This window comes from Aptenodytes forsteri, unplaced genomic scaffold, assembly GCF_000699145.1.
Source record: "Aptenodytes forsteri isolate BGI_AS27 unplaced genomic scaffold, ASM69914v1 Scaffold257, whole genome shotgun sequence".
Classification (NCBI taxonomy): Eukaryota; Metazoa; Chordata; class Aves; order Sphenisciformes; family Spheniscidae; genus Aptenodytes; species Aptenodytes forsteri.
In genome coordinates, this window is record NW_008795194.1 from 3,268,455 (window position 1) to 3,290,810 (window position 22,356).

Below are 22,356 nucleotides of genomic sequence, written 5' to 3' on the forward strand. Positions count from 1 at the left end.
CTTAGAGTTGAACATCTAATAAGAAAAGAACTGGAAGAAGTAGAAAAGACAAATGATTGTGTGGCTACTTTAAAAAAAAACTTGTTAAACATGGAGTGTTAACTCCTATGCTGGAGTTCACCTGCTCCTGCAGACTCACAGTCTTATCCCCTTACCAGAAGGGATTCAGTGCCACACCGTACAAACTCTTCTGGGACAAACGTGTATTTTTGCTTATTTTGTAGGTTTTATTAATGGTGGTTATTGCTACACAATTTTCTGAAATTTGTGATATTTGGGCTACCTGTATGATGGTTGATAATGATAATTGTATGAGTAGACAGAGGTACAGACTCCCACAATTTCTCAAACTATGAAAGTAAATACTTAGCCCCAACTACTAGGAAGACTCGGACACATCTTCTTGATACAGCCGTAACTTTGCTAACTGTTAGAGGCAGATTCTCACTAGTATCATTCTTGCAAAAAGGTGATCTGACTAATACCTGAAAACACTTACATGCCGGTTGCATTGATGGAGAGCAGGAAGCGTAACCTTTGACCAGAGAAGTAATAACAGTGCGAGCTTTTCTAAAAACAAAACCTAGAGGAATTAGTGTCTAGTATCAGCCACAAAGTGCAGTTAGGGTTCTCTATAAATCTCGCTGAAGCATTTAATGAAATGGTCATCTTCCTGTGTAACTTGAAACGGATGTAAGAGTTTTGCACTGACAATGAGGATGTTTTAACTCCCAGAGGACTAGGGCTAGAACGAAAAGAGCATACGATGCTGAGGAGTGGGGGGCTTTCACTGGCTCTGACCTCGTACCTCGAACCCATATGCAGGACTTCGATGTTTGGAAGAGCAAATGAGAGTCAGCCACCTCCAGATGGGATCTCCAGCACCAGCAGGCTGAGTAGGGGCCACCTACCTCCAATCACTAGGAAACACTGAGGAGAGCAGGCTTATGTGGTCTTTTAAAAAAAATACATAGGTGTTTGCATTTTGTGTGTCCTTTGTTTTTAACACTCCCCACATATATCACAGTTCATGGGTCAGAAGATTTTTCTGGCATGTGGAAAGTTTAGATTCAGTTCCCTCTTCCCCTTCCTCATCTGACTGATTCAAAATCTATCAGTGTCTTTCCAAGGAGCACCAGAGAAGGACTCCATCCTAACAACGCTGAGGATCCTCACTGGCTACTACAGTGTATGGGAGTGGCTGGTCTTTTTTTCCCCACTGTATGTACTGGTACCAGGCATTACTATCTCATAAAAAATCAGCTCGCAGGCTCAAGTCCATAAATACTAGTAAATAAGGGACGGATCAACAAACACATTGTAAGTTGGCTTCCATTAACTAATTAAAGATGGCTTATTCTAATAAGGTGTTTGATGTCAGCTAGGTTGTTTCTTTCTTCATTTGAGGAAGATTAACGGGCCTGTTTTCTACCTAACTTTCATCACGATAGTCAATTTTTATTGTGATTTTCTACTTAATGTGCTTTTATCATGATTTTTAAACCATCATATCTAACGTGAAGCTTTTTTATGACCTTGCTGAAAATTTCTTTCTGATGCCAGAACCCCTGTGGGAGCAGGTGTTACGTGCTTTGGCAGTGATAGAATTATTCTTTCATAGTCTATAGAAGCTCTTAAGCTGCCTTCATCCCCATAGCATCTAAACTCCATTGAGTAGCACATTAATTGATAAGACTAACATCCATCATCTTTGCTTCATTCTCCTCTCTTGAGGAAGTGTGTATGTAGGGGAGTGATGGTTTGGGTGGGGTTTCCACTGTGGTTTATTTTTAAGTGTCCCTGCTGCTAGGTGTCTATCTCAGAAAAATCCTCCCCTAAAGAGACCTAAAGGTCTTTTACTCCTGCCATTATTTACACTTGTATCTCCAGTCAGTCTCTTATCTTGTCCAGAAATGAGATTTATCATGGCAAATGATCTAGTCCAAGTGTTAAAAAAAGGGATCCTTTATTAGAGCGTTTTATACCGATTAAGTCTTTTGCATCTATAGTAGAAAGAGCTTTCCAAACTAAGGATTTTTTTGTATGGTCTCCCAGGTATGCGGTAACACTAGTAGCTAGAACCATGACTCCTTACATACATAGCTACCCATAAAAAGACATTCAGTTGAAGTTTCACCAGTGAGTAAAGGTTGATGATTGCTATTAAAGACCATCCTTAACTTTGTGGTTTACTTGTTGTTTTACTTGTTCAGCTTGATATTCTAGGAACATTTCCAGGATAAGGGGATCCTAATACTGATGATAATGGAGTATTCTAGCGCGAGGGTACTTAACCTTGGAGAGCTGGACAGTCACTCTGTTACTAAGAGATATCATGAAATCAAAATATAACTGCAGATGAACTTCTTGGCAGTGTTACCACGTTAACATCAAAACACTGTATAGGTACCGCTCCCTTACCACACTTTAAAGATGGATTAGGAAAGCAGTATTACCATCCATCCAGGACATGATTATCCTGTGATTGTATCCCTTCATCTCACTCACAGTCTTACCTCTGTGGCACTCCTCAGTCTTGGCTCACTGCCAGTCCTCCTCAGGGAGAGGAGCTGCTAAGTCCTCTGGCACCGTCAGTTACCCTTGTAGCAAGATACAGCATCAGATTAAACAGGAAACAGACCCACTTCAGCGTGCCATCAAATATGCAGATTATAAAATGCTCCTGGACCACAGGAGTTCTCATCTAATCTAATATGGTCAGTGTTAGTCACAGTCCAGTGAAATACGAACTCATACGATTTTGTTACCAGTTGTGGTGAATTTATAAAGCTTCAGCTCTCAAACTGGTGATTTCTTGAAGAACACAGGTAATTTTTTACATTATTTTTTAGTCCCATGAAAGCAGGATTCAAGTATATAAGGCATCGAAAACATATAAAGAGAACCCAAAATATGTTACTTAAAAGAAAATTTCATTGTCTGGGGAGGGCTAGAGTTGCGATTTTTGAACTCTCAGGTTTGATACTGCTGATGTTGCCAAGTATGAAATAGCCCTTGCTGACAGATCTGTAAGGAAAACTTGAACTCTGTGAAATTGCCGTACTTCTCAATTTTCCCTGCTTTGTTTTGAGCAGGTCAGTTTTCCTATTTCACAAGAAATCTCCATTAATTATTCCCCTTACTCTTGCCACAAAGCCACTTATACCGTTTCCTGTTGGATTTCACCCTCCACCTCCTGTGCAATTAGCAAAGGAGTTTTTACTCACACTCCGATTTCTTCCCACTACTGCTGTTCTGCTCTGTCCCCATCTCTCACAGCTCCTTCCCTTCTGCTGTCTGATTTTTCTCCATCCCCTCACACTTGGTGTTAGCCCTCCTCCTACACCTTCTGTGCTCTCCCTCTCCCATCACACCCCTCCATTTTGTTTCCCTGTCAGCCCAGCAGCAGAAATCAAACTGACTAGCATCCCCGTCCCTCACTGGTATTTCAGAGCTACGGAGCCAGATCAATTTTGCGGTGCTGCTAGCAGAGACAGGGGAGGTGGGACACAGCTGCCGAAGGGGAGGGAGCAGGGAGGCAGCACAAAGGGCACGGCGGGGAGGCAGGCAGGGAGAGGCTGCACAGCGAGCGGGAACATGGCTCTGACATGAAGGGAGACGCACAGCTCCATCCGTCGATCACCATGCTGTGTCATCCCCCCTGCAAAGGCTGCGAGCAAAAGGCAGCGACTGCTGCGAGGGGACACGTGTGGCTGAAATGCCTACGTGCCTGCGGAGGCTGCACAGGCAGGTCTCTGTGAATTCTCGTCGAGAGCAGGGAACGACTTCAGGATTTTCCCCAGAGAGGACTCCTGGAAGGAACTGAAATGTGAGACTATTTTGAGGCCTGATCATCATTTCAGCTCCACAAAACGCAAACTGCTCCCAGGTCTGGGGAGTGCACAGTGGCTGATTCCTTTGTCCACGAACACAGTATCTAACTCGTTACTTTGCAAATGTTGGGATATCCTGAAGATGAAAGGAACAACGTACACTACATCTACAGTCTTGTAATTAGCATTTGGCACCAGAGAAACCATTAAAAAAGCCATGACTTTCCTGCGGGCAACTACTTATTAGAAGTTCTACATAACCTTTGCATATTACTGACCCAATAATCCAAAGAAAACAAAGAAAGATGTGCTTTTAACCTCCCATGAGTTGTGACAATGGAGCTTGCCGCTACCCTCCTGTGTTCTGGGGCTCTTCTAGTAGGGTTTGTTCACTCTGGCCCTGGGGATCACTGCCACAGGTGTATTTCCGACACCTCCCCTTTCTCTTTGTAAAGAGATCACATTATGCTGAACAGCCTTGGTATGCAGCAGCAAAAATACACGTTCCTGAGAATGAATGTCTTGTATCCCACTGTGGGGAATACTGACTGCATATTTCACTGGCATGAAAACCCTGTACTGTAGCTTACCATATCAAGGGCCATACACCCCATACATCCCACAGTCAGTGTTATTGTCAGTTTGTACACTGACTCATCGACATCAATCTCTATGTTGCTTCAACCCCATTCAGTATGATGCTGAGCTGTCATTCACAACCACACACAGTCTTCCCATCACCCCACTCAAGTAACCTGCCTGCTGGACCACTATAGCAAAGACACATCAGGAAAAAGATCCGGAAAATGAAAATGAGTCGGAGGAGGTAACCAAATGCTTCCATTTATATCTTCGTTCCACTAGACGTATACAAAACTGAAACACAGCAGCCTTAATAAAGAGGAGGGAAAATGCCTTCTGGCCAATACCAAATTAACCTGTAGCTCTTGCTGTTGCAGGAGTCAGACAGTATATTCCATGATAATTCTGAATAGGAGGTGCCGGGAAAATTTGCATTCAATGAGTTAAGTTATGATATATATTCAGTTCACATATTATTTTCTGTGGAATTCTCTGTCCTCATGTAGTCTGTAGGGAATCCAACCAGTAAAAACATCAGACTTGATTATTCATATGGGCCAATCTCAGCAAAGAACCTAAACTCCTCTTAAACCAGTTTCGAGCTTCAAGGTTGCTTGGCCAGGCTTTCTGGAGACCAGCACACAACCATTATGGCCAAGATCAGTCCTGTTTTAGGTGAGTAATCCTTCAGAATTGAACCCTGGAACAAGCAAGGCAACCTGTTATGGTGCTTCTGGACCAGTATGGAAAGGAAAAACTACAGATCCCTTTAGATATTTCCATGCATTTCTAAATAGGAAACAGTCCCTCCTACCTGGAAAGGCTGCAAGAACCAGGGGACTTGACACAGGTCTTGTATTCTCTCCATTCTAGCTCAGTATAAGCAGTTTTTTTGCCTAGCTCAGGTCTTTTGTATGACGTTCCTATGTTTGGATGAAAAAAAAGCCTCAATTGCATGGGAAAACTTGCAGAAATATGCTCTGAATGGCTGTTTCTAACACAGTATAAAAGTCTAGATGACATGAGAGGGTCTAAACTTTCCCATTGTAAAAAAACAATAGACCATTTATTTTTAGTAGAAAATCTGGTAACTTTTAAGGACAGTTATCTTGGTACAGCCATATGACAAAAATGTTAGATTTATTCTTGTGCCCAAGTGATCTTTCGATTCTATTGCCTATGCAGATTACAAAGTTTACATTAACGTTGAGGGGAAAAAAACAACTTTCTTTGAGCATACAGAGGAGTCTGAAACTATCAATGTATTTTCTGTCACAGGCTTTTCTCTTTATCAAGTCATATTATGTCCCAATAGTGGGACATAATAAATACTAGGGAGAATTTCCTACTCAGCAGCCTGATACATATGGTATCATTGTAGTGAAATTGTACTCCAACAGCAGCATGTTGTTACCCCAAGAAGGACCTAACCACTGACTTACATCTGTAATAGGCTTCTTTCTCTTTCCTGGTTGAAACCTACAGTCCTGGGGAAGTAAGTCACCTTCTGCAGACAAAAATGCGGCACTGCGCTAATTGGAAATATGTAGCCACTAGTAAACAGCATCTTTTGCAACATGCAAATGTGCAAGTGTTTCGATGTATCAACACTGTAACGTCTCCACAGGGATACAGTACAAATGCAGGAAGGAAGAGATCTCTGACACAATTTAAAGCTCATACAAAATATCATGTCAACCTACAATACCCAGACTTTATCAAATAGATATTTTAAGATGAAGTCTTGAATTCTGATTACGTTTGCAATGGCGATGGGATTGCTTTCATTGCAGAGTCCTGTTCTGCTTTGACCAGAAAAACATTTTAGGCCCAATTCATCCTCACTGTCTCTAGCAAAATTAGCGTAACAGCTAGAGCCTGTTCTTGGCCTATATTTTTTCCATCCTCATTTAAAAAAATACACTGTATTTTAGAGATAGCTACTTCCTCTACAAGACATAGTCTGATAATGAAAACATCATTAATCTATAGTATGGAGACAGATAGATCTTTGACAAAACACCTTGTAAATGGCTCTAACAGAGTAATATTGACTGATTCTGTCAATACTTAGTAAGGAATTTGTTGCAATATCACAGAATCATAGAACAGTTTAGGTTGGAGGGGACCTCTGGGACATCATCTGATCCAGCCTCCTGCTCAAAACAAGTCCAACTAGATGGGCCTGCTCAGGCCCTTGTCCAGTCAAGTTTTGACTGTCTCCAGGGATGGAGACTTTACCTCTCTGGGCCCCTGCTCCAGTGTTTAACCACTCTCACAGTGAATTCTTTTTTCTTACATCTAATAAAAATTTCCCATGTCGCAACTTGCATTTGTTGCCTCTTGTCATATCACTGTGTGCATCCGAGAAGAGTCTGTCTTCTCTACAGCCTCTGATCATTGTAGACAGCACTAAGATCCCCCCTCCGCTTTCTTTTCTTAAGGCTGAATAAGCCCACTTCCCTCAGCCTCTGCTCGTATGTCAGGTGCTCTAGAGGCCATCTTGGTGGCCTCTGCTGGACTCGTTCCAGTACGCCAACATCCCTTTTGTGCCAGAAAGCCCCAAACTGCAGACAATACCCCAGATGTGGTGGGAATAATCGCTGCCCTTGTCCACATGGCAACAATCTTGCTATTACAGTACAGTATGCTGTTGGCCTTATTTGTCACAAAAACAAACACACTGCTGTCTCCTTTTCAGCTTCTTGTCTACTGGGACCTTCAGGTCTTTTTCTGCAACACTGCTTCCATTGTCCAGTCTGCATGGTTGCATGGGATTATTTTGTCCCAGTTGCAAGACACTGCACTTGTCTTCACTGAAACCCATGAGGTCCCTACCAGCCCATTGCTTCAGGCTGTCAAGGTCCCTCAGAATAGCACCCCTGCTCTCCAGCATATTGACTGCTCCCCACAACTTGGTGGTGTGCACAAACTTGCAGATCACGCCCTCCGTCCCATTGTCTGGGCTGTTAATAAAAGATGTTGAATGTTCTGGCCCCAGTGTCAATCCCTGAGGGATGCCACAAGGAACCAGCTGCTAGTTGGATTTTGCACCTCTGAACACAACCCTTTGAGCCTGGTGGGCCAGCCAATTTTCCTCTTGCCTTAACATCCACTTATTCAGGGCAAATCTACCAGTTTACCTACAAGGATACTACAGGAGGCTGACACAGGCCTTACTAAAGTCAAGGTAAACAACATCCATTACTCTCCCCACGTTCACATAGCAAGTCATCTTACCAGGTCGGTCAGACTTCCTGCAAATCAGAATGACCGTTCTTGTGCTTTGAAGAGTTTGTCCTTGAAGATAAAATACTAATGAAAATTAAATACATATGTATGTATTTTGAACACTGCTTAAGAGTGTACACTTTCATCTATCATATTTAAATAATTAAGAATTGGAAAGCATACCCTAAGGAAGGTTTTCTTGGTTCTGGGTATTTGATTGGTGTGCCTGGTACTATATACTGGTTTCTCATTCAGGAAACAGAGAAGTGGCACAAACAAAATCAATGAAGATTGTCACCAAAACCCTGCAGATTCATACTGTCTTGAGCAAAGGCAGTTTCTTTTGGGGACATTTCAGCAACATCACAGGTGCTGACAGCCACCTGGAAAACAGAATGATTGTGTAAGCTTTGAGCAGTACAAATTGCAACAAGAATGAATTGCAACAAGAATGAATTGCAAATCCTCAGCTCTTCCCCACAAAAGGGGGACTACACAGATAAGATTAGTTGAATGACAGGCACTGTACGCTACATCCAAATGCAGCTGCAATGTACTTTTTTTTTTTTGTCCCTCCTCTATCATGTAAATTACCTGTAGGGTCTTTCAGAGGTCTGGCTTTTCACTTGTGTCTGGACCTCATAATTACAAAGCAGATATTGGCCTGAATGTAAGTTTTTGGGGAATCATTTTTATACAAAAGTGTTTATATGGTGTTACAAAGAGACTCCCATGAAAGAAAGACGTTTTTAGGAAGTGATTTGTGATCACTGTGAAAATGCAGTTAAAGCATTTGGGCTACTCTATCCCACCTAGGGAGCACCTGTTGCGTTATTAGAATAGAGTGACATTAAAGAATTTGCTAATTCTGTCATTAACTACGTTATTTCTGATTTTGATAAAAATCGTAGACCGCTTCAGAAATGCCTGTGTGAATCTGGGCACTCTGAACAATTTGCCTTTTTGCAGGACTGTGCCTCTGATGAGCTCCTGGCCACCTGGACAGAGCTGCAGAGCTAGTCCCCTGCAGCACATCCAGCTGATCCGTGGGTTAGAGTGGGATAGCCCATGGAGGCCCTATCTGAAAGCCAGACTTCCAGTTCCTGACAGAGTACAAATACTTTGGAGCACTTCACATATGTACTGTGCATATAAATAAAACATGAAGCATGCTAGATTAGCTCCAATTAGGAGCAGCAGCACACTTCTGTGAAATGGAACGACATTACCGTATAAACCATGTGAATTTTCAGAAGTATCCAAGAGAGGCTTTTCCAAATATTTACAGACAAACCACAGGGGAGACTAAACAACATAGGGTGAAAGTAGTAAAACGATGTTCCTCCTCTTTTTTGGTAGAGAAAGAAAGGTTTAGAAGGAGCTGGAGCTGTGTCTACATGTAGAGGAAAATTCCAACAGTGTGGTAAATTATTAATTAATATTGATGCACTATCAATCAGCATAGTGCATTTATGGAGTATTCAAAGTTAGAGAGACAGACTAATTAGCAGTCTAGAGGGAAGGCCATTTCAGAAAGCATGGCAGAAACTTTGGCTTAGATTTACAGTGCTATTTATTTACAGATTTTATGGGCGGCATTGAATCTGTGCATGCAGTGGTTTCATAAGTTAGTTACTAGGTACTTAGTAGTGAAAAAGTAAATCTGACTAGCTATAATATGTTTTTCCAGATTAAATGTAATGGAAAGGAATATACTGGACAGAGAGAGGAGTTCCCTCAAACCAATCCATCACACCAGTTCTAGAATTGCTCATTTGATATAAGAAAATCTATAGTTAGGTTATTTAGCCAAGTAAATATTGAATTTCTATTCACCCCAATAAAACATATTTCTCTGTCTGGGTAATATAAAAATACACCTACTATGACAGTTAAAGACTATAGTGATTTTGGATATTATGTGAACAGAGATCCACATGCATACCAATTTTCTCCTGACATAACATCTATTGTACAGCAACATAGATTAATTAAAATAGTTTCAGGAGTTTTTCTACAACATTTACAGTATTGAGACTCATATTTATGCTTATTGAAAACTATAACTTTTGAGAATATTTAGAATGGTAGTGACTAAGTTTGGAAATTGCATTTTTGGAGCGAGAAGGCGGCCACAGATGAAATTTTACTTATGATGACATAATTTCAAGCAATAAATCAACCATTTGTTGTTCTTGTTAAAACAATGCCTGATGAGAGCCACTTTTCTGGGGTGGTTTGATTCACATTGTTTTAAAGTCTGTTGTCAAAATCAACTTTCCTCCTTTTTTTTAGCATTGCTATAAGGGTTAATGCTTGCATTATGCAGGTTCATTCACATTTCCTATTCAATCTCATTGAGAAGTTAAAAAAAAAAGTAGATTTGAAATTGTAATTCAGATTTCATTTTAAACTGCTTATCTCTGTTCGCCTTCTGATTAAACGTAATTTTTTGGAAACCAAAATGTCACATTATCTTTATGACCACGCTCTCCATCAAAGCAGTAAAAGCTTGAAGGTTTACTGCAAAAAGGGTTCCCCTTACTGGTGACTCAGTGTACTACAGCACTCAAATCCCCAATATGGTTTTAAACCTCTAAAATGATTTAACCCAAAGCAGCTGCTGGTTGTATGTCTTGATTTGAGAACCCCTCACACAGTCTTTCTTCAAGGCTTATGCATATGTTTAGCAAACATATGCCAAATCATCAATAAAAGCTGGCTACCGGTTACTGGATTTGCAAGTGTCCTTATATTTGGATACTTTTCAATAGGAGGGACATATCTGTGCCTGCGTGTAAGTGCGTAAGCAAACATGTGCTGAGATACCAACCACAATATTTACAGCTATAATACGTATACTTTATAGTTATATAGGATGGTTGGAAGATTTTACTGGCATTTACACAGAGTGGCTACAAAAATGAGACAGTGACAATGTCCTGGTTTCGGCAGGGATAGAGTTAATTTCCTTCCTAGTAGCTGGTGCAGGGCTGTGTTTTGGATTTAGGATGAGAACAAAGTTGATAACGCACCGATGTTTTAGTTGTTGCTAGGTAATGCTTACGCTAGCCAAGGACTTTTTAGTTTTCCATGCTCTACCGACTGAGAAGGCTGGAGGTGCACAAGGAGCTGGGAGGGGGCACAACCAGGACAGCTGACCCAAACTGGCCAAAGGGACATTCCATACCATGTGACGTCATGCTCAGTACATGAACTGGGGGAAAGCTGGCCGGGGGGGCTGCTGCTCAGGGCCTGGCTGGGCATCGGTCGGCGGGTGGTGAGCAATTGTACTGTGCATCACTTGTGTATTATTATTATTATCATATTATTATTATTATAATTTTATTTCAATTATTAAACTGTTTTTATCTCAACCCACGAGTTTTTCTCACTTGTGCTCTTCCAATTCTCTCCCCCATCCCACCGGGTGGGGGGAGTGAGCGAGCGGCTGCGTGGTGCTCAGTTGCCGACTGAGGTTAAACTGCGACAGACAATTATGTAAGTCATCCCATAAGTACTGCTGAAACCATTATCCCCTGCCAGTATGCACAGAGGATACAGAAACCTCATGGCTTCAGAGAGAGGGTGCTTGCAAGTGCAGAGGAGGTCAACGCTTCAGCAGTGCATTTTCACACTGTCACACAAAGAACCCCACGGGGCAGAGCTCAGGAAACGGAGCTGTACAGCTAACCCTTCAAGAATGTCTACCCATTGCTTAAAACAGTTCCACCAAAAATGAGCGGCGTAAGTTTTTAGGTCCTGATAGCTCAGTATTTCCCATGGCTAGTCACTCTACCTTGCCAGAATCAGGAATATCTTATTTCTGTTTGTTAAAAAGGCCAGAAGAAACACTTTCCTGTTTTCCATTTGGAATATTAGAAGAAACGTTCTTCCATTTCCCATGGCATGCAATTAGGCACTTTATGCCGAAATGTCTTCTGCTGGTATGGACACATCTATAGCATACAGAGAACAAGGTGGGAAGGTCTGTAGTCGCATTTCCTCATGCTGAAGGTAAAGAATGAAACCTTAATCTGGAAGACTAAACTTAATCTGGAAGGCTAAATTAAATATGGCTGCTGCAGTCAGGTCAGGGGCTTAGAAAACATCTCAGGCGCCCTAAGGCTAGTCACCTTAGGGTTAGGGTCAGCTATGACAGTGCTGGGGACTACGCTGCAGCGTAACTTGAAGCATGCTTACCACCCGTCAGCACTGAAGGGCAGAGCTACAGCCTCTCCCACATTTCCTGTCACATACATTGTTTGCATAAGCCCCTATACTTATTCCCTGCTACACAGGCAGACACGCTCTCACGGGCTGTCGGAAAGCTGGCTCAGCAGGGAAGGCTCCTTCCCCCACAGGTGTTCTCCTGTGGCTGGGGTACAAACAACTCGTCTTATATGTGCTCTCCTGAACGATCACTATCCCCTCCATACAGTTCACATACAGGTACATGCCTCAACGCAGGCACAAGTCAACCGCCAATATCTTGCCAAGGGTGTAGCAGGGATGAGCATGCTACAGCCCAAATCACCGGCATCACAGCTGAGCTTGGTTCTTACTAAGCAGTGAATGGCTGTTTCGATCCCGATTACAGCCCATGCCACAGCCCCAACGAGGCCACAAAGCTTCCTGGGACTTGACTGTCATGTCAGGCAAAGCTAGACAGATCCAGGCAACCCCTGCTGCCAGGACATCCCCTGATAAATAATCACTGCTTCCATGGCTCATTTTGTAATACCCCTTGCTGTGGTGGGATTCTCCCTTTTAAGTCCCACCTCCAGGTTTTTAAGACTCTCAGCTGTGGGGGTTGGGTTCAGAGGCTGTATTTTTTAGCCATTTCCAGTTTGAGTGGAGAAAAGACATTCCACAACGTTTGGAGTATTTTTATTGTCATGCCCCAGAGGAAGATTCAGTGAGCATAGTACCCCATTAACTACAAAGCTGGGATTCAGAAAATACATGAACTTCTCAGTTACACAACATCCCAAAATCACATTCTTACGGGAAGTTACTGAACTGTAGATTCCCACCCATTTTTGAGGATTTCCTCTTCATTGTATGAGGTAGCAGCAGCACTGGAAATCCACACTGGATTTCTAATTCTGAGGCTAAAAGCTGTGAAAGCAAGTCAGAATACTGGAATGCTGCTATGAAATAAAACAAAGCACAACAGCCTGATGTTTCCTTTTCAGTAGTCATTACTGTCATCACTTTTTTGCCTGTGTTTTCAGGCAAAAAGATGAAACTTCTAACATTTCTTAAGTATCTCATATCCTCTACCCCAAGCACTAATCTAAATGAGAGTGCTGAAAGCCGACATGGGAATCTCCTGACAAGAGAATCAAGCACCACTGAAGTAATTTTTAATTTAAAGCTGAAAAATCTTAAATGATGGTTGGTAGAAAACCTTAAAGTGTTGCTGTGCTCCAGCTTGCTTTCAAAGGAAAGAAAATCTATCCTACAAATGGCCAAGCGTCTGGAGCATCTGTCTGGCCAGGATGTATGTTGTAACTAATTTAGGCATCTGCTTTTGATGATGCCTTTTTAGGCTGTTGTAGGAAGCAGCCTGCACTAATAGTCATGTATGCCATTTTTGGCAGTAGGCCTGTTTCCTTAATTAAAGTAGTTTCATTCATACAATCAATAAACACACATTTCCTTCCTAAATATATCTTGAAAAAATGCTAATTTAGATAAAGAGTAACACAGTATTTGGCCATGCTATAATAATATTAAATCAATATTTGAAGGAGATTAGGGAACATCTTTGAGAATATCAATATCTTCACTAATGGATTAATAGTTTGTCACATACTTAACAATAACTTAAAAAATATCAATATTTAAGCCATGTTAGAACAACTAGCAAGAAAAGTCTGGGTTAAGGCTGCTTCTTTTGGTCCCAAATCTAAAAAACCCCAAAATACATAAAAGCAGAATGACATAAATTAAGTTTACCGTGGTACTTAGGTTTTCCTGACTTATAAGTCAGCTTCTTAACATTGTTTGAAGCGTATTTATGCCCTGAACAGCTTTAAAAAAAAAAAAAAAGCATACTTTTTAGATGTAAATCACTTTCTTAACTAAGAAACTTCACTTAACTAAGGAGTTTAACTACAGGCTTGAATACCAAGACAAAATCCTTTTTGAGAACCGCTGAATTTCAGGTTAGACTCCCAATTCTACTCCAAAGACCACTTTGCTCTAAGCAGAGGCAAAGGGGCATATAAGCTTGCTCCTATTTATCTTTTCCTGGCACCATCGAAGCCTCTCCATCATGTGATGAAGCAACAAAAGGTGTTTGGGGCAGGGGGGGCTACCCAGAGCAACCAGTGTGCTATCCCAGGACGGGCGGGTGGATAGAGCTGCTGTCTAAACCACCCCACCTCCATTCTACCAGCATCTCTATCAGAGGTGATTTCCTGCCTCCCCTCCCAGGAAAGTCATCTCTCTCTTCACCTTTGAGATTTGAAGCCATAAAAACCAGCCTGCTGATGCTGTGCTTTGCCTGCAGCTCTACCTTTCACTCCTCCATAGCAGAGAAGCTCAGAGAAGTCTTTCACCACAGTAGCCATGGTGGTGGTGGAGACAGGCTTGCCAGGACTGGGAGGCAAGGGGAAGAGAAGGGTCCCTGAATGGAAGAAAAAAAAGCTTCAGCCCCCAACCGACGAGAGGTGATGAGAAGCATCAGTGCAGAACTATACCTTTGCATAATGAAATCTCTTCCTGCCTTCTCCACTTTCACTGGGCGGACACGGACACAACAAGGCCTGAGGGCAAGTAGGCATCATGCTGTCTCTCCTTGCCTGGCCCTTGCCATTTCCTTCATTTCTCTCTGCACACACACACTGTAAGCTCCCTGCACCCCGAGTTGCCTGCTAGCTATGTGTTTGCATAGTTTTGAAGCCGGTGGTGGTGGTGGCCATGTGACTAGATCACGAGGAACTTTTCAAAGCTAAACTGCAACGATTACGAAATACTTGATCATGCTGAGTGATGCTTGGATGCTCTCACCTGAAAGGTGAAAGTGCAAGTTGTTACAGGAATGGGGCTACCCAAAAGAGCTGTGCTAGAGCAGGAGATAATGTATGACTCAGGGCAGCAAAAGTACATCAGATGCCCAAGGCGTTTATTCCGTCAATAAAAGCCAAAGTTCATCATGCATCTGTGCCCTAATTCTGTGACAACCGGGAGGGATGAATGGAGAGGTCCTGACAATCACCTTCAGTGTGTTCCTGAACTCAAAAGGATGATGGGTTTCCAAAACACACTGCTGTATTAAGGAAGGAGAATAAAGCATGCTCAGCATTAGAGAGTCCCAGTTACCTGAATAACGGACACTAATCACACAACAGGACACACTTTTTCAAGCTGTAAGATAACACTTCTTTCTAAGACAAATTCCCTAACTTCACATACATCCTGGGATTTACTGAGAATTGACTGTTGCATGTGCATTCCAAGGGACACAGTATTTTTGATTTCATGGCCTAGAAAACAGATGAAAAAAACCCCTATAATGTGGAGGCCAATGTTGTGTCCAAATTAAACAGGAACTTAGGCTGCTCCAGCATCTTGTTAACTTAGTTCTGCGCTGCATAATCTATCAGCCAGTTGATAGATTATTTGTGGGATTGTATTTGTGAGAACAGCCTCCCTCAAACCACTGCACTTACTTGCAGGAGTAACTGCCCATCAGCGGGAGAGGAGCAAAATCCAGTTTTTGAAGTATAGAAAAGCAATTTGGCAAAATACTTTTCAACAAAAGGCCTCTCTCTGCATTGATGCCTTCCTTTTTCCTACTGCAGTAGGTACAATCCCAGCTAGTTCATTTTCCTTTACGGAAGCATTTTTGGTTGTCTGGTGGGTTGTGGGGTTTTTGTTCGTTTGTTTGTTTTTTTGTTTTGTTTCATTTTTTAAATTGGTGTTGGAGGCAGGGGAAGGCATTACATGGCTGGGCACCTCTTCTTGCCCTGACTGGAGGGGTTAATTCCCAGAATAAGACTCTAGACATGGAGGCTTCACCCAGTGTGAATAGCTGGCCTCCTTTTGAGATTCACTCAGCAGTAGTTTCGTAAATAGACAAAGAGTTAGTGAATGGCCAGGGATAAGCAGCAAGGTTCTTGTGCTGTGCTGTAGATTTATTGCATTTTTGGCCGACTATAGAAAACACCCTATTTTAGAGTGTTTATAGGAAGCTATCAGAATTTCTTGTTGTGTATATTTTACATTTATTTTAAAATTAATATAGTCCACAGTGTATATAAATTTCACAGACTTATAGCTGGCAAATACATAGCACATGCTCTTGAGAAATACTATAAAAGTCTCCCAAGGTTTGTTTCTTCCCCATCTAAAATCTGCATTGAATGAAGCGTCTGGTTGCCATTCTTAATTCCCTGCAAAATGCCTCAGAAAAGATCCATTTCTCATTTCCAAAAAGGCCACTTAATTCTATCTGTGTGGTACTGCAAAGCGAGCATAAATTACACATTCTCTTCCTACTTATATTATTGTAAGTCAAGTGACTTCAGTGCAACTAATCCTGATTTACATCAGTGTAAGCCAGGAGAGACATAAGGGCTCTAAATTTCCCCAGTGTTTGTTTTCATACAGTATTTTCTCCTTCTGATGGTTATCCATTAGCCTATAAATCTTAGTAGTCCTAAACTCATACAGCTCATTAATTTTTGAGTGGTTTGGCCTATTCTTAGCGATATACTTGAGCCAACTCTGGCAGTCGTATCTCCTGATCCCATTTCCTGATCCCATGAGAAGGCGCTAGTCTGAGGAATTTAGTCTCAGCTTTATAGCCGTGCAGGACCATCCCTCTAAACTACCCTGATGTCTTAGGGGTGCCCTAGGACTTGCTCAGCAGTGTGTAATATTTGAATACTTACATTCACTACTTCTGTAACTTTGTCATTAACCAAAGGTGCCAACTCAAAATCCCCAGTCTTAGCATTTGCAAACATGGACACCAGTGACAGTAGTGGTACCTATAAATATTCCCAAGGGAAAGGATGAACCCCATAGGTTTCCGAGGTACTCACCCCCCTCCTCACTGCTCTCTAGATAGCATTTTGACACCTGCTAAATGGAACAGACATCAGATTGAATCTGGAGCAACAATGTTAATCAATTAAGATGTCAGTTAAGAGATTGTTCCATACACTACAGAGAGAAAATGGAGTCTTAGGACTTTTCATCCGCACTGTACCTTAGGAATCAAATGACATACTCACAAAACAAAACATTAGGAGCATGATATCATCAGAATGATCCTTCCCTGCCTCATCAAGCCTTTAAGCTATGACTTGTTCAAGGGTTTTAGAAAGTTGATAACCCTCTCTAATTGTTACAGGGCACTGTGCTTGCATCCAATAGTTTTTCATTAAAGAGTGATATCACTAGTGATTTAATGGTTTAAAAATACTTGCTACTTTGATCAATTAATGAGTATAACACCTCTGTTCAGTCTTCCCACACATATGAACCTCCCTAAAGTGACAATTGCTGGAAATAACTTTATTCTTGTATAGGAAACTGAAATTACTGCATAGCAAAACATCAACCTTACATCCCCGTGCTTATAAATTCCTAAATTATATAGTAATTTGTACTTACATAGTTTACCTGAATGATTTCAAATATTTTTACAGAGCATTCTTAGAGCTGTATTACTTGAGCCTTCCCAAATGCTGAGATGCAATTTCTATAAGAAGGAAGTCACTACATCATTCTTTTGCTATCAGCACACGACCACTGAAATTAGACAGCATTATTCCCTTTCTATAGTGAAGTATAAGACATTAAGTGACTTGTCTCAAATCATACACCAAGCAGTAGTGCAGTTAGGAATGGATTTTGGATTTCTTCACTCCCCATTCTTCTAACACAAGCAGCAGAGCATGATGAGGACACATGCTTTAGCAATGTAACCTTTCCATGCTATTTTACTTAAAAAAAACTGTTCATTTTGTCTTTGCGTAGGGTTGCTACTGAATGATGTCTGCTACATTTCCACTCTAGAGACACTTGCCTATCACCTGGTATGATATTAAGACTGTACTTATGATTCAAAAAGGGCTTTGGGGCATCTGTGGATCAAAGGTACCTTGGAAATGCAAAGTATTTAATAATTTTAACTGAACAGCTTAGCTTCAGAGTTGTTTCTCTGTAAGTAATAAATTAGCATTTCCTTTTCTAGTTGCTGTCTTTTGGTCTCCTCTATCTTTAATGTGAATTTGCAGCTGTCAAAATGAATAATATGCAGCATCAATTTAAACCCTGCTTTTCGATAAGTTCAGTGTAATAGTTTCACTTTGTCTCGATTCTGTTGATTGCTATTAAATTCTAGATTGTTTTAAATTCCTTGAGACCATCTTGGAAGTATCAATTATAAACTGTAGGCATTTATTAGAATTCAGCTTGAGATAGAGCACTCTCATTTGGCTGGAAAACATTTCTTTCTGTTCTTTGCACTTAATTCGGAAGAAGTCATGGCAATATAATTTGCCATTTAAGAAAGCAGAGTGTTTAAATAAGAAATGTTATAAATTATTGTAGAGATTAGAAAAGAAAGAAAAGAACCTTCATAAAGAGCATGGATGGAGGTGAAGAACCACACACAACTTGCTTTTTGTCCATCTACACAGTTCATGACTGGTCAAGGTCATTGGAAGAGAAGTGATTTGAAAACATGAAGCTCAAAAGCAACCCAACTCTCCCCATTCACAAAGGTAACTTCCCTCTGACTTGGAAATGGAAAATGAAGTCATCGATTCCTACAGCTCAAAAGATTTCTAGAATAATATGGCTTACAACACACTCTCTAGGAAACTTGTTATTTCTGCATGACTAGATGTTCTAGTGGATCAGAGCTATGTATGCCGTTTGACAGTAAAATCCTGCATAAGCCCCCTCCTCGCCTTTTTTTCTTTTAACAAGTATTTGTTATTCCAAATGTTGATACTCAGAATAAACAGCAACATCCATAGTTTTTCTCCACTGAACACAGCTGACATGCAGGCACTTTTCACAGCCTCAGCTATTTATACAATACTTGTATAAAAAATATCCTTGTCCCTCTGCTTTGCAAAAAATAAAATGCTTATATCACTGAGATCAATATTAGAAATGGACGGAGAAAACAATGCCTAGGAATAGATTAGGGTTGGTCTAGAGCTTAAAACTGAGACTGGAGTTAAAATTCAGACTGGATGATACTGAAATCTTGTTAGCTGTTCTTTTGAATTTTTGTTCAAGAGCATGGATGGTCTCATTAAGATCATCTGGAGAGTGTTTATACTGTGCTTGACAAATATATTCACAGTTTTTTACATCTTATTTGTTACTTTACTTATTCTGTATCTACAAACCATCCAATATGTGAATTTTCATCTGACCTGTATGCAAATGTTAAGCAACCATTATTTAGGCTAGATGAAGATATTCAGTCTTTTCTTTTTAATCTACATCCTGCTTTTAAATCCTTCTTTGACTTTTTACACTTAAATCTAAACATCATCTTTTCTATTAATTATTCTGACAAGTCATCACTAATGTTGATATACTGATTACTATGTCTTCTTGATTAAAGCTCAAATGGGAACCAAATTGCTACCAAATGTGTACTGGTTTCCATTTTTAATTTTTCTTTCAAGGACGCTAACAATTCCTTACTGCTAATAGGAGTCTTGAGTTTCTTACTTCCCTGATCTGGAGAAATACCATTTATTTCCTCCAGACCAATGAAATAGGAAGGGTACAGCCTTGGCTCCTGGTCAGCTTCACCTTGGCCTTGATTCTAGTGTTGCAGGTGAAACTTCATTATATATGTGGACAGTTATTTGTGCTTGCAATTACATGTCTAAATTATCAGGTAGAATCACTGATGTAACCTTTGGCATAGGTGCAATCCCAGCATGAATCAGTCATCCTTAATATGATTAAAATGCACGTACCTGAACATTGATTCTTAATACCTGGTATTGTTTCCAAATAAACAATGCACTCAGTAGTGAAAGAGAATAGGAAATTTTCACGCCAATGAGCACATCAATTTAAGGAAATGCATAAATGTGAGATTTAATTAAACTGGAAAAAAGCAGCAAAAGATTATTACACCTTCAGAGCCCCAAAGCCCATGAGATGAAATATATAACATATAAATAATGTATAATTATAGGTATAAATAAAAAGAGATGGAAGAGGGAGAGTGATAGAGAAGAAGCTAAAGGTACAAGGTAGAATATATACTTTTGCACAAAGCACTACATGAGCATCTCTGCTCCAGTTTTAACCTTTCCCTTCCTGTTATCCACGGTCTCTCAGTTGCTTTTTCGATTGGTTTTGTTATTCCATCTCAGTTTGCCATTTTTTCCCCTCTTTCCATTCTTATGTTTTTAACCTGTAGCCCTTGACTACAGCACATTAAGTCTAGTGTGGCATCTCTTATCTTTTCTAAATAATTTCTGTTTAAAAAAGTCTTTCAGAAAACTAGCATTAAGATTCCTTTTTTTCAGAACAATAAGCTGATCTGGCAGAGGACTTCTGGAGAGGCTATTTCATTATTAAACTGAGCCAACTACCTTAGATGGAAATGGCTAAGTAAAAAAGGATGATTCATAAATAGCTGTGCATGCACACAATTCAGATCTGGGGCTTCCTGCAGTGATGGTATTTATTGTTCTCAAATCTAAGCATTCGTGCAAAGGGTAGTGAATCCAGGAAATTGAGCTTAAAAAGTCATTTTAGATTTCTCCACTTTTTTGCCAGACACAAGCTTGAATTCTGTTTGGAGCCTTTGTGCATGGTGGTAAGAGGCGATTGCCTTCCCTTTTGCTTTTCATCTCTCCCTCTTCACCCCAGCACCGCAAGTAATCAAGTGGTTGGGGAGAAATGAACTAGAGTGGACAGAGTAGGAGGGTTTCCTGGAGAGACAGGGAAAAGACAGAGGTCGGGGTTTCTACTTCCCTTCCTAGTAAACTACATTCCAAAACCACTGTGTGAAATCTCTCACCTCTTTGTGAAGTGAGGGAGACTAACCTGTGCTCTGCCTGCCACTGGTGCTCAGCCTCAGCCCAACCTCAGCACCTTCAAGATGCAGCCTGCTCTTGTGCTTGAGCTTATCCAGGACTGGTGACCTCTTCTCACCAGGAACTGGACTGAGCCCATGCCTGGTTGCAACAAATGTCAGAACATTCATGCTACTTATGTTCCCCACAATGCTGATGGGGAAAATTGCATGTCATCAGTACCATTCAGCTGTAGAAGCGTGCTTCTTTATTCAGTGCCCAGAAACCCAGATTTATACTGATGTCAGAACTGCAGAGAATCCCAGCATGCTACTGGAAGCTGTGAGAGCTTATAAAGCCCCCCAAGACACACAAGAGCCAGACTGCTCCCCTGGACTCTGCTGGGCACAGACACAACTGGGGAAGCAGAGCAGAAGCCTCCTTCCAGGGCTCCTGGCATCTGTACCCCGCTGCCAGGTCAGATAAAGCTTTATGCCACTGGGAACACTTTGCGGGTAAAAGTTGGGTTTATTGGGTTGACATGACACAGGAGGCTCTGTTTTCCATAGAAAAGACAGCAACTGGAAACTGAGCAGAGTATTACATGGAGCTGTAATGACTATATACACTACACAGCATTCATCATTGCTATTGAAGACTGACTGGGACCATAATAAATACATGACTATTTGATATATATCCTCAAAAAGGCCATCCAGAAGCATATCCTGGGAAGCCCCTCCTGGCATGAAGTGCAAGACCAGCCAAATTGTTTTAACTCGCCAGTATATTTTTAGAGTTCATTTAAAACATTTTGTCATGTATATTCTCTTTTAAAGAATGATACATCACCACTGACAGTCAGTGCATACTGTTTTCATAGCCTAGCTTTCATAAATATTATGAACAAATATCACAGTGGTATTGTTATAATGAATTACAGTGATGTGTTTCTTGAGAGAGTGCCAGTGACTGGTTTATATTCTCCGTGATGTTAGTGTCATAAGAAACGTGGCACAAATCTTTTCCCAAGGTTCAGCAGTATCTTTAGGCCAATAATGCTACACATTTTTTTTCTTTTTTAAACAGTTTCCTCTGAACATTGATGTATACCCTTTTAAAATTTTATTTTAATATGGTCAATGATCTAACCACACTTATTAAGTCTGAAGTTCCTTTATTGTAATCTGGAAATAATTTTCATCTGACTCTCACCAACAGCCAAACATAATAAAATATGTATAAGCCAAATAATGTTACACAGAGGCTCTCAGGACTACATGAGGTTCTCATACAGTCGTACAGTCCTGTAGTATCAGAGTTACAGAGTACTGCAGTACAAGTAGACAAGGAAGCACTGAGCTCTTCCCATCTACTGGTAGCTCATCTGGGAGGGAAAGAACATTTAGCAATGCTGCAGAGAACCCTCATCAGGTTCCTGTTTGCACACCTGTCCATTAGAGGCTGGGGACAAGCTTTGAGTTTTCCCTGGGGGTGCCTTGCTCCCAGTCACTGTGCACTGTCTCTGCGCTAGGACTGATGCCTTGCCAGCCCCCTGACAACATTCCCAGATGGACTGCTTCCTTCAGGAACGATGTGCCAGCAGGCACCCTTAGAAATACATGGCTAGATGAATGTGAAATTCATTTTTATAAGATCGGGGGGGGGGGGGGGGTGGGGGAGGT